The 14,078-nt window shown below is 39.3% G+C and overlaps 1 pseudogene; it reads left to right on the plus strand.

Moving 5' to 3' along the window:
* Nucleotides 1–1,381: 1,381 nt before the first annotated feature.
* On the plus strand, nt 1,382–7,895 carry LOC132231882 (transcription factor E2F5-like; annotated as a pseudogene).
* The last annotated feature ends 6,183 nt before the right edge of the window (nt 7,896–14,078 follow it).

Here is a 14,078-nt window from a genome sequence, read left to right on the forward strand (position 1 = left end):
CATTGGTATCCCCTGGAATCTTTGAAGAACTATTGATGTTTTTGTCCTATCTCCAGTAATTGATTTCAATAATTAGTTATTACCTGGGCACTGGATTTTTTTTCTTTTTGAGCCACTGTGTTTGATTTTAGTGTATTTTATTGATTTATTTTATTACCACCCTCCTACCCCACTCCCCTTTGCCAGTATAAGCTGTTCTCTGTATCTCTGGGTCTGTTTCTATTTTGTTTTACTGTGCATTTGTTTTGTTTTGTTTTGAATTCCATATATCAGTGTAAGCATATGGTATTTGTCTTTTTTCATACAGTATTTATCTGATGTACTTTATTGAGCATAATACCCTATCGGTCCGTCCATGTTGTCATAAATGGAAAGATTTCATTCTTTAGAATTGTTGAATAATATATATATATATATATATATATATATATATATATATATATATAAACTATTCATGTTTTGAACATCTGGGTTACTTTCACATCTTAGCTATTACTAGTAAAACTGCAATTAACACAAAAATTTTAAAAATAGACTTATTTTAAAAGTAGTTTTAGGTTCACGGCTCAGAGATTTCCCATATGCCCTTTGCCCCCATGTACACACAGGACCTGGAATTTTCTAAATTATCCAAGTTGTTCTCATGTGCAAACAAGTTTAGGAACCAATCACAAGAATATTTTTCTCAGTATTTAGATGTGCTCTGGATTCTATTATTTTTAATCAAATATCCTTCTATCATATATCTACTTCTATCTTTTGTTGTTCCTCTTTCATATTGAAGCTTGATTTTTTTTTCTTTCTTTCTCCAATTCTTCACCTACTTACCATCCAGTTCACTGTGGTTTCTCCTGCACTTCCACCATTCCCTTATTTTCACCAAGAAATCCTTTTAAACCTTATCTTACTTGACTTTACTAGGGCATTTGGTGATGTTGACAAATTCTTTTCTGAACTCTTCTTTCTCTGGTTTCTAGATACCCATTCTCTGAGATTGATTCCCACTTCTTCCCACTCAGTCTCTATTGGATTTTCTCCTGTGCCCATCCCTTATGAGTAGATGAGTGATACCTTTACACAGTGGAATACTACCCAGCTGTAAAATAGAAGAAAATCTTACCTTTTGTGATAGCATGGATGGACCTGGAGAGCATTAAGCTAAGTAAAATAAGCCAGTCAGAGAAAGACAAATAACATATGATTTTACTTATATGTGGAGTCTAATGAGCAAAATAAACTAAATAACAAAACTCATAGAAACAGAGAATAGACTGACAGCTGTCAGAGGAGAGGAGATTTGGGAGGCTGGGTGAGAAAAGTTAAGGGATTAAGCAGTACAAATTGATAGTTGCAGAAAAACCACAGAGATGCATTTTGCAGCATGGAAAATACAGTCAATAATGTTGAGATAACTGAATATGGGGCTAGGTGGGTGCTTGGGGCAGGGGCAGCACCCACCTGTAGAGTGAATGGTTTTCTGGCCACTTTGCTGTAGATCTGAAACTGGTGTGAAATGGTATTGAATGTAAATTGTGGTTGAAAAATAAAGTAAAATATAATAAAATAAAGTTGATGTTTGTAAAGTTTGTATCTCAGGTTCTCTTCTGAACTATCTAGCTTGTCACATGGCATAAAAAATGTAGGGCACATCAAGAAGTTTTACATTAATTTTTTATTATCAATGAATAGCATGTGAATAGTCTTAAAAAGCTAAACATAGCTGAAAAACTTAGGAGTCTTTGGCTATTCCCCTCCACCCATTTTCCACAAAACAAACAAACTAACAAAAATCTTGCTGGGATTTTAAAAAAATTATATATATATATATTTAATTTCAGAGAGGAAGGGAGAGGGAGAGAGAGATAGAAATATCAATGATGAGAGAAAATCATCAATCGGCTGCTCCTGCACGCCCCCTACTGGGGATCGAGTCCGCAACCCAGGCATGTGCCCTGGACCGGAACTCAACCTGGGATCCTTCAGTCCCAAGGCCAACGTTCTATCCATTGAGTTCAACCAGCGAGGGCCTTGCTGGGATTTTTGTTTGGAATTTTATTGAGATCTGACATTTAAAAAATATTGAAGCATCCAAGATGACAGAATGGTATCTCTCTCTTTTATGTAGGTCTTCTTTAATTTCTGTCATCTAAGTATCTTAGTTAACACACTAGATGTCTATCTATAGATACATAGATAGATAGATAGATAGATAGATAGATAGATAGATAGACAGACAGACAGACAGACAGATAGATAGATAGATAGATAGATAGATAGATAGATAGATATTGATTTTTTACATAGAGGAAGGGAGAGGGATAAAGAGTTAGAAACATCGATGAGAGAGAAACATTGATCAGCTGCCTCTTGCACACCTCCTATTGGGGATGTGCCCACAACCAAGGTACATGCCCTTGACTGGAGTCAAACTTGGGATCCTTCAGTCCACAAGCTGACGCTCTATCCACTGATCCAAACCAGTTAGGGCTATCAACTTTTTTTAACTAGATATTTAATGCTTTGATGCTGTTGTACATGCATCATTTAAATTATATTTTCTAATTTTTGTTTCTAGTATTTGGAAATACTATTGATTTTGTGTATATTGACTTAGCTACTATTACATTGCCAAGCTTATGTATTAGTTCTGGCAGTTATTTATAGAGTCTTTTGAATTTTTGTGTGTAATCATAATTTGCTAATAAAAAAATTACATTTGCCCTAGCCGGTTTGGCTCAGTGGATAGAGTGTCGGCCTGTAGACTGAAAGGTCCTGGGTTTGATTACAATCAAAGGCACATGCCCAGTAGGGGGCATGCCGGAGGCAACCCATTAATGATTCTCTCATCATTGATGTTTCTATCTTTCTCTGTCTCTCTCCTTCCCTCTCTCTGAAATCAATAAAAAAATTACATTTTACTTTCTAATCTTAATATGTTTGCTTTCTTTTTCTTGCTTTTTTGAATTGGATAGAACATCTTATCTAATAAAAGCATAATATGCAAATTAACCATCACTCCATCACAAAGATGGCAGAGGCCACAGAGCTAGAGCGAGCAGGAGGCTTGGGTTGCCCCTGGCAATGGAGGAAGTCAAGCTTCCCACCTGCCCTGGCCAGCCCTCAGCTCCGCTCAAGGCTACAAAGTTTCAATTATGGAAGATAAATTAATCCCAGATACCTGCTTCCAGCTGGCCGTGGCCAGGAGCTGGAGCGAGCAGGAGGCTTGGGTTGCCCAGGCGACAGAGGAAGCCAAGCTTCCCACCTACCCTGGCCAGACCTGGGTACAAAGTTTCAATTATAGAAGATAAACAAATCCCAGATACTTCCTCAAAAAAAAAAAGCTGCTGGGAGCTTGGGTCACCAGGGGGCGTGGCCAGCCTGAAAACGGCCATCAGCCCCTTGCCCAGGCTGGCCAGGCACCCCAGCGGGACCAAAACTCTGATCCGGGCCACCCTTCAGGGCAAACCAGCAGGATCCCTCCCTTGCACCAGGCCTCTATCCTATATAGATAAAGGGTAATATGAAAATTGACCCTAACAGCAGAACGAGTGGGAATGACTGGTCACTATGACACACACTGACCACCAGGGGCCAAAGCTCGATGCAGGAGCTGCCCCCTGGTGGTCAGTGTGCTCCCATAGGGGGAGCTCTGCTCAGCCACAAGCCAGGCTGATGGCTGCCATCACAGCGGTAGTGGTGGGAGCCTCTCCCACCTCCTTAAGAGTGCTTAGGGTGTCCGACTGCAGCTTAGGCCTGCTCCCCGCTGGCAAGTGGACACCCCCGAGGGCTCCCAGGCTGCCAGAGGGATGTTTGACTGCCAGTTTAGGCCCAATCCCCTGGGAAGCGGGCCTAAGCCAGCAGGTGGACATCCCCCGAGGGGTCTCAGACTACGAGAAGGCAAAGGCCAGGCTGAGGGACCCCCCGAGTGCACCAATTTTTGTGCACTGGGCCTCTAGTTTATTATAATGGTCAATAAAAGTAGTGGTAGTGGACTACTTTTCTTCTCAATTTTCTTTAAGAAAAAACTATTGATAATTTACCTTTATATACATGGGTGGGGAAAAGTAGGTTAGTAAGTATAAATAATATAATAATTAATAAATAAATAATAATGTAAGAGTAAACTCTGTGTATTGCATACTCACAAATGTAAGCCTACTTTTGCCTCACCCCTGTATGTTGTTAGCTCTAGGTTTTTAATAGATGCTCTTAATCAAATTGAAGTTTAATTATGTTTCTAAATTGCTGAAATATTTATCAATTTAAATTTAATTAAAATATTTTTCTGCATCTGGTGATAACATCACCTGGTTTTTCTCCTTATTTTAGTAAATTGGTAAGCTACATTGACTGATTTGGAATATTTAACTAACTTTTCAGGCCAATACTCTATTCCTAAAATGTCAATCATAGTTCCATATTCTACTTGATATTTTCTTTTTTTTCAGTGTTATATTGGTTGATATTATGTTGAAGATGCCTACGATAATGTTCGTATATAATTTTAGTCTGTAGTTTTCTTTTCTTGTAACATGTTTATTGAGTTATGGAATTAGGTTTAACCTGGCCCAGTAGTGTGCTGGTAAATGGTAAATCATTGGCTTCCCAGGGGATTAAAGGCTTTGATTTAAAGCAATAAATTATTACCTTGGTGAACATACTCCTGTCATAGCTTATTTCAATCTACCAATGTGATGTAACTGAATGCAGAGGTGAAAAGAGATGCTCACCATTACCTCTTTTTAGCCTATGCAAGCCAGCTCCAGAATACCATTACTCTCACCTAAAAATAAAGCATATGTGTCACTGCCAAGTTCATGTGGCTGCTGTAGGAAGCTCAGGATGGTGTGTGGGACGTCAAGACAGCTGCAGATACTTTGGCTGTAAAGCAGAAAAGAAGAATTTATGATATCACCAAGGTCTTGGAAGGGATCCACCTAATAGAGAAAAAATCAAAAAACAGCATCTAGTGGAAAGGTGTGGGCACTGGCTGAAACACGAAGGAAGTCCTGGAGAGACTGAGAGACCTCAGAATCAAGGTCAAGGACCTGGACCTGAAGGAAAGGGAACTGGTCAGCAGATGTCGTGGCTGCAGCATAGCATCAGAAATGTGATGGATGATGCCATCAACAGCAGGTTTTCCTAGGTGACTCATAAGGACATCTGCAATTACTTCAAAGGTGAAACACTGTTGGCCATCCAGGCACCGCTGGCATGCAGCTGGAGATCCCTCTTCCAGAGATGGATCAGAATGGACAGAAGAAATACCAGATCAAGACAGCGATGCCCACTCTCACCACTCCTGTTTGACATAGTACTGGAAGTATTAGCCATTCGATTAGACAAGAAGAAGAAATAAAAGGCATCCAAATTGGAAAAGAAGAAGTAAAACTGTCCTTATTCACAGATGACATGATACTGTACATAGAAAACCCTAAAGACTCCATCAAAAAACTACTAGACTTAATAAATGACTTTGGCAATGTAGCGGGATACAAAATTAATGCCAAGAAATCTATTCTATACACCAATAGTGAACTTACAGAAACAGAGACTAAAAAAGCAATCCCATTTACCATCACACCAAAAAAATTAAGATACCTAGGAATAAACTTAACAAAAGAGGTAAAAGACCTCTACTCAGAAAACTATAGGATGCTGAAAAAAGAGATAGAGGAAGACATAAACAGATGGAAGAACATACCATGTTCATGGATTGGTAGAATCAACATCATTAAAATGTCCATACTACCCAAAGCAATCTATAGATTAAATGCACTCGCCATTAAAATGCCAACGGCATGTTTCACAGACCTAGAACGAACTCTCCAAAATTCATCTGGAATAAAAAACGACCCCAAATAGCTGCAGCAATCCTGAGAAAAAAGAACAAAGTAGGTGGGACCTCAATACCAGATATCAAGCTGTATTACAAAGCCACTGTTCTCAAAACTGCCTGGTACTGGCACAAGAACAGACATATAGATCAATAAAATAGAATAGAGAACCCAGAAATCAACCCAAACCAATATGCTCAATTAATATTTGACAAAGGAGTCAAGAACATACAATGGAGTCAAGACAGTCTCTTCAATAAATGGTGTTGGGAAAATTGGACAGATACATGCAAAAAAATGAAACTAGACCTCCAACTTACACCATACACAAAAACAAACTCAAAATGGATAAAGGACTTAGATGTAGAAGGGGGAACCATAAAAATACTAGAGGAATCCAAAGGCAACAAAATCTCAGACATATGCTGAAGCAATTTCTTTGCCGATACAGCTCCTAGGGCATTGGAAACTAAAGAAAAAATAAACAAATGGGACTACATCAAAATAAAAAGCTTATGCACAGCAAAAGAAACCATCAACAAAACAACAAAAAAGACCACTGCAAGGGAGAACATATTTGCTAATGTTATCACCAATAAGGGTTTAATCTCCAACATTTACAGGGAACTCATACAACTTAACAAAAGGAAGATAAACAATCCAATCAAAAAATGGGCAAAGGACCTAAATAGACACTTTCGAAAGAGGCCATTCAGAAAGCCAAGAGACATATGAAAACATGCTCAACATCACTAATCATCTGAGAGATGCAAATCAAAACAACAGTGAGGTACCAGCTCACACCTGTCAGAATGGCTATCATAAACAAATCAACAAACGACAACTGCTGGAGAGGATGCGGAGAAAAAGGAACATTTGTGCACTGCTGGTGGGAATGCAGATTGGTGCAGCCACTATGGAAGACAGTATGGAGTTTCCTCAAAAAGTTAAGAATGGAAGTCCCATTTGACCCATTGATCCCACTTCTAGGAATATATCCCAAGAAATGAGAAACAACAATCAGAAAGGATATATCGCTATGTTCATATCAGTGCAATTTACCATAGCGAAGACCTGGAAACAGCCTAAGTGCCCATCAGTAGATGAATGGATTAGAAAACTGTGGTACATCTACACAATTGAATACTATGCTGCTGTAAAAAAGAACGAATTCTTACCATTTGCAACAGCATGGATGGAACTGGAGAGCATTATGCTAAGTGAAATAAGCCATTCAATGAAAGAAAAATGCCACATGATCTCACTCATGTATGGATAATAAAGACCATTATAAACTGATGAACAAAAATATATACAGAGGCAGAGCAGCATCGAACAGACTGTCAAACTACAGCAGGAAGGCTGGGGAGGCTTGGGGGACGGGAGGGGTGGGTAAGAGATCAACCGAAGAACTTGTATGCATGCATATAAGCATAACCAATGGACATAAGACACTGGGGGGTAGGGGGGAGGGGACAAAAGGAGACATATGTAATACTCTTTGTAATACTTTAAGCAATAAAACAAAATTTAAAAAAAAACTGAAATCACAGCTCCAAGCATATATTCTCCTGAGCAAGATCACTATTATGCTTTCCCCATTTAAAAGAGAAAGCAATGGGAACAGAGTACCTCTGTCAGCACCTAGCTTCATAGTTCAATCACCTCTTTAGGAAAATGCAATAATAGTGGACTCATAGTCCTGCTTCTGAAACTTATTATGTGATGATGGCTGCTGTGTGCCCAAGACTCTGCAAAATATCCCTTAAGTCAGTATGAGATAACAGGAGTAGAAATAATTCATTTCGTTTTATTTTACTAATGAGAAACATAAAGTCAGATGAATGAAGTGAAATATACAAGGTCACAAATCTAGTAATGAGCAGTGATGTAGCATTTGACCTTCCTATTCCAAGACATATCATCAGTGATATAGGCTTCCAAATAAAATCTATACCAGATTTTCATACAACCATTTTATACTTATTAACATATTTAATATTGCAAAAAACCTCTAGGACTGGTAATATTATTACTCCTTTTTTACAGTGGGAGTAACTGAGGCAAGAAGAAATTTGGTGGTTTCCTCAAAGATATCTTACTGTTAGTAAGTTACAAAGTTTGAGATCAAATCCAGGTGGTTTGTGTCCAGAATCCATGTTCTTAATTTTGAAGTATATTTGAACTAACATGCTGGCTCAGAAACCCTTTCCCAGTGAACAGAGAGCTGCCCAACATTGGCTCTTCATGGGTCACATAAGTAGTTTATCCTGAGGAGAGGGAACAGAAGGACAGGTTGGTGTTAGGGGAATTCAGGATGCAGTATCCCAGGGAGTTTTGTATTTCTGAGGTTTGATTTGGAATTAGTTGAGAGATAGACTATATACTTAAAACAAATATGTGTACCAAACACTCCCAGGTCCTTCAATGTTAACACGACATCTTTGTGATAGTATTATAACATCTCCTAGCCAGGAATACTATCACAGCTGAAAGTTTGAGAATCAGGCATAATAGAGCTGAGAGGGGCAGAAAGATAACATAAGTTTCTTTGATTTGAAAAAAATGCTGCCAGAATCTTTGGCTTCTGAAATTAAGGAGTTTATTTTCTATTTTGATGTTTTCAAAGTCATGAGGGATATCAAAGATATAGTTTAAAAACTCATGTTTTTATTAATTTAACGATAATATTATAAAATATTACCTTTAAATCATTACAATATGCTGTTCATTTATAATTAATTTTTTAAAAATATATTTTATTGATTTTTTTACAGAGAGAAAGGGAGAGAGATAGAGAGTCAGAAACATCAATCAGCTGCCTCCTGCACATCTCCTACTGGGGATGTGCCCGCAACCCAGGTACATGCCCTTGACCGGAATCGAACCTGGGACCCTTCAGTCCGCAGCCCGACGCTCTATCCACTGAGCCAAACCGGTTTCGGCTATAATTAATTTTAAACACATATATTTTATAGCTTTAAAATACTTAGCTAAAGGAACTAAGATCCAAGATCTAAATTCTCAGGTCTTAGGTCTAAGGTCTCCTTGTTCCAGAACCCCATGCTTCTTATTAACAGAATTTGTCCTGAGGCAAGGCAGAGATATACACTTCAAAGGGTCAGGGTTTCAGTACAGAGTCCATTGTCAGAATGGGTAAATTAGCCTATGGCTGTTCAGGTGTTTGGCCAGTAGGAGGCAATAACATGTAGATTAAGGTGCCCTTTAACTGTCTGACAGCCAAGCAACCAATTTAATGTATCCTATTCAGGTTTGGGGAAATGCCTTCAGCCATTCTGAGATGCAGCCCTGCTATCATCCTGGAATTGGTCTCCGGCAAACAAGCCCCTAATGAAAAAAAAAAAGAGACTTCTCCAGAAGAGCTAAATGAAATGGAGGTAAGCAATTTATTAGATATAGAGCTCAAGTAATTATTATAAGAATGCTCAATAGTGTGAAAAAACATAGAAACCATAAAAAAGACCAGTCAGAAATGAAGAATGCCACATCTAGAATAAAGGATACACTGGAAGGAATAAAGAGTAGGTTGGATGAAGCAGAAGATCGAATTAACGATTTGGAAGACAAAATAGAAAAAAAAACACCAATCAAAGCAGCAAAAAGAAAAAATAATTTTAAAGAATGAGGATAGTTTAAGAAGCCTTTGGGACAATATGAAGTGTAGCAATATCCACATTATAGGGCTACCAGAAGGAGAAGACAAAAAGCAAGAAAATGAGAAACTTTTTGAAGAAATAGTGACTGAAAACTTCCTTAACCTGGTGGAGAAAAAGACACACAAGTCCAGGAAGCACAAAGAGTCCCAAACAAGATGGATCCAAAAAGTCCCACACCAAGTAACATCATAATTAAAATGTCAAAGGTTACAGACAAAGAAAAAATATTAAAAGTCACAAGAATAAGTCAATTAGTTATCTACAAGGGAGCCCCTATAAGGCTGTTAGCAGACATCTCAACAGAAACATTTTAGGCCAGAAGTAATTGGCATGAAATATTCAAAGTGATGAAAAGCAAGGATCTAAAATCCAAGATACTTTAGCCATCAAAGTTATCATTTAAAATTGAAGGAGAAATAATGAGCTTCCCAGGCAAGAAAAAAAACTACATGAGTTTGTTACCACAAACCAGTATTACAAGAAATGTTAAAGGACTTTCTTGAAGAAATAATAGGAGGAGGAGGAGGAGAAGGAGGAAGAGGAGAAAGAAAAAGAAGAAGGAGAAGAAGAGAAAAAACCAGAGGACATAGTTTAAAAAATAAAATAGCAATAAATATGTACCTAACAATAATCACTTTAAATGTAAATGGCTTAAATACCCCAATCAAAAGATATAGGTTAGCTGAATGGATAAGAAAACAGAACCCATACTTGTGCTATCTTCATGAGACTCACCTCAGAGCAATAGATGCACACAGACTAAAAGTAAAAAATATATTTCATGCAAATGGAAAAGGAAAAAAGTTGGGGGTAGCAATATATATATATATATATATATATATATATATATATATATATATGACAAAATAGACTTTTAAAAAAGGTTATAGTAGCTAGAGGGGAATCTGGGCATGGTGAGAACCCCAGTGGAAACACTGGGCTTTGACAATGAGGGAGCTTTTCAGGCCCAGTGCATGAATTCATGCACCAGTGGGATCCCTCAGCCTGGCTCGCAAGATCAGGCTAAAATTTGCTCTCTGACATCCCTTGAGGGGTCCTGTATTGTGAGAGGGCTCAAGCCAGGCCAAGCAACTCCACTGGTGCACGATCAGGCTGGGAAGGGATGCAGGAGGTTGGGCAGCCAGGGAGGGACCGTGAGAGGGCTCCAGGGCATATCTGGCCTATCTCACTCAGCCCTGATTGGCTGGACCCCAGCAGCAAGCTAACCTACCAGTTGGAGCATCTTCCCCCTGGGTGGTCAGTGCACATCATAGCAACTGGTCGACCTGTCAACTGTCTGCCCCCTGGTGGTCAGTGCACGTTATAGTGAGCAGTTGATCGGCCTTAGCATGACATTAGCATATTACACTTTGATTGGTTGAACGGCCGACTTGTCAACCGGACATGTAGCATATTAGGCTTTTATTATATAGCACGGGGGGAGGGGTCTCTCAGCCTGGCCTGCACCCTCTCGCAATCCGGGACCACTCGGAGGATGTCCAACTGCCAATTTAGGCCCAAGATCGGGCATTGTAGTCAGACATCCCTCTTGCAATCTGGGACCTCTAGCTCCTATCCACTCGCCTGCCTGCCTGATCGTCCCTAATCCCTCTGCCTGCCTGCCTGATTACCCCTAACCATTCGTCTGCCTGCCTGATTGCCCCTAACTGCTTCTGCCTTTCTGCCTGATTGCCCCTAACCACTCGCCTGCCTACCTGATCACCCCTAACCACTCTGCCTGCCTGCCTGATCACCCCTAACTGTTCACCTGCCCCTAACCGCCTCTGCCTCAGCCCCCACTGGCACTGCTTCATCCGGAAGGTCATCTGGAAGGTTGTCCGGAAGGACGTTCAGCTGTCCAGTCTAATTAGCATATTACACTTTTATTATTATAGATAATGAACTATCAGAAAGGGAAACTAAGAAAAGAATCCCAATCATAATTGTCTAAAAAAATTAAAACACCTAGGAATAAATTTATCCAAGGATGTATGAGACCTGTACTCAAAAAATTGTAAGACACTGAAGAAAAAAATTGAAGAAGTTACTAATAAGTGGAATCATATACTGTGTTCATGGAGAGAAAGAATTAACATCATTAAAATGTTCTAAGTACCCAAAACAATCTACAGATTCAATGCAATTCCCATCAAAATACCAATTGTGTATTTCACAGAACCAGAATTAATATTCCAAAAATTTGTATGGAACTTAAGAACCAGAATAATAACAGCAATTTTGAGAATGCTAAATAAAGTTGAAGGAATCATGTTACCTAATATCAAACCCTCGTACAAGTCATAGTAATCAAAACAGCATGGTACTGGCATAAAAACAGACAAATAGATCAATGGTACAGAATAGACAGCCCAAAAATAAACCCACACCTTTATAGTCAATTAATATTTGACAATGGAGGCAAAGCATACAATAGGCTAAAGATAGTCTATTGAATAGTAAATGGTGTTGGGAAAACTTATACAGATATGTGCAAAAAAAAAAAAATGAAACTAGACCACAAACTTACACCATACACAAGAATAAACTCAAAATAGATTAAAGACTTCAATGTTAGACTCAAAACTATAAAAATCCTAGAAGAAAATATAGACAGTAAAATCTCAGACATTTCCAGTACCAATATATTTTCTGATATATCTCCTCAAGCATGGAAAACAAAAAATATAAATAAACAAATGTGAGTATATCAAACTAAAAAGTTATTGCACAGAAAGGAAACCATCAACAAAATGAAAAGACAGCTACTGAATGGGAGACAAAATTTACTGACACTTTTTTTTAAAATATATTTTATTGATTTTTTACAGAGAGGCAGGGCGAGAGATAGAGAGTTAGAAACATTGATGAAAGAGAAACATCGATCAGCTGCCTCCTGCACATCTCCTACTGGGGATGTGCCCACAACCCAGGCACAGGCCCCTGACCGGAATCGAACCTGGGACCTTTCAGTCTGCAGGCCGACTCTCTATCCACTGAGCCAAAGTGATTTTAGCTGACACATTTTGTACGGGATTAATATCTACAATTTATAAGGGACTTATGAAAGTCAACACCAAAAAAAAAACAATCTTATTTTTACATGGGTCAAGGACCTGAATAGACACATCTCCAAAGAGGATATTCAGATGGCCATTAGATGTGTGAAAAGATCCTCCATATCACTAATCATCAGAGAAATGCAAATTAAAACTGCAGTGAAATATCACCTCACACCTGTCAGAATAGCTATCATCAATGAATCAACAAACAAGTTGGTGGTAATGAAGATTGGTATGGAATTAGCTCAAAATATTAAAAATTAAACTGACTTATGACCCAGTGATTCCACTTATGGGAATTCGTCTAAGAAAACTGAAGCACTAATTTGGAAGAATGTTTGCACCCCTATGTTCATTGCACCTCTATTATTTACAATAGCCAAGATTTGGAAGCAACCCAAGTGTTCATCAGATGAGTGGACAAAACAGCTATGGTAAACAAAATAAACTGATGAACAAAATAGGTCCAGAGAGATATAAGCATAGAACAGACTGACATATCTCAGAGGGAAGGGGGTTGGGGCAGTGGGGGGAGGGGCGGGGTAAGAAGAGATTAACCAAAGAATTTATATGCATACTAGAGGCCCAGTGCACAAATTCATGCACCAGTGGTGTCCCTTAGCCTGGCCTGCAGGATCAGGCCAAAACCAGCTCTCTGACATCCCCTGAGGGGTCCCGGATTGTGAGAGGGCTCAGGCTAGAGCAAGGGACCCCACGGTGCATAATCGGGGCCGGGGAGGGACCACAGGAGGGCTCCAGGGCATATCTAGCCCATCTCACTCAGTCCAGATCGGCTGGAGGCCAGCAGCAACCTTATGTACCGGTTGAAGCGTCTGCCCCCTGGTGGTCAGTGCTCTTCATAGTGAGTGGTTGAGCAGCCTTAGCATATTATAAGCATATTACACTTTGATTGGTTGACCAGCCGACCAGACATTTAGCATATTAGGATTTTATTACATAGAATATGCATAGCCCATAGACACAGATGATAGTATGGTGAAGGCCTAGGATGGAGCAAGGAGGGAAATAGGGGACATCTGTAATACTGTCAACAATAAAAATAAATAAAAAAAATAAAACACCTATGGCACATTTACACAATGGACTAATTCTCAGCTATAAAAAAGAAGAAAATTTACCCTTTGCAATAGCATGGATGGACCTAGAGAACATTATTCTAAGTCAAATAAGCCAGTTAGAGAAAGAAAAGTTCTATATGATTTCCCTTATATGTGGAATCTAATGAACAAACTACACTAACAAGCTAAATAGAGCCAGACTCATAGAGAGCAGGATGACATCTCTGGAGGTGTAGGGGGTGAGGGGTGAGAGCATGTGGGAAACTGTTTATTGCCTTCACTATCTGATAAGCATAGACAGAGAACTCCCCGAAACCCCCCCCCCCCCCCCCCCCCCCGAAGGCTGGGTGCCTTTGAAGCCCTAGCAAAGCTCGGAGCTAGGCGCCACCTCTGTTTGTCCAGACAGTGGTAGCTGAAACTACTCCC

This window comes from Myotis daubentonii, chromosome 3, assembly GCF_963259705.1.
Source record: "Myotis daubentonii chromosome 3, mMyoDau2.1, whole genome shotgun sequence".
Lineage (NCBI taxonomy): Eukaryota > Metazoa > Chordata > Mammalia > Chiroptera > Vespertilionidae > Myotis > Myotis daubentonii.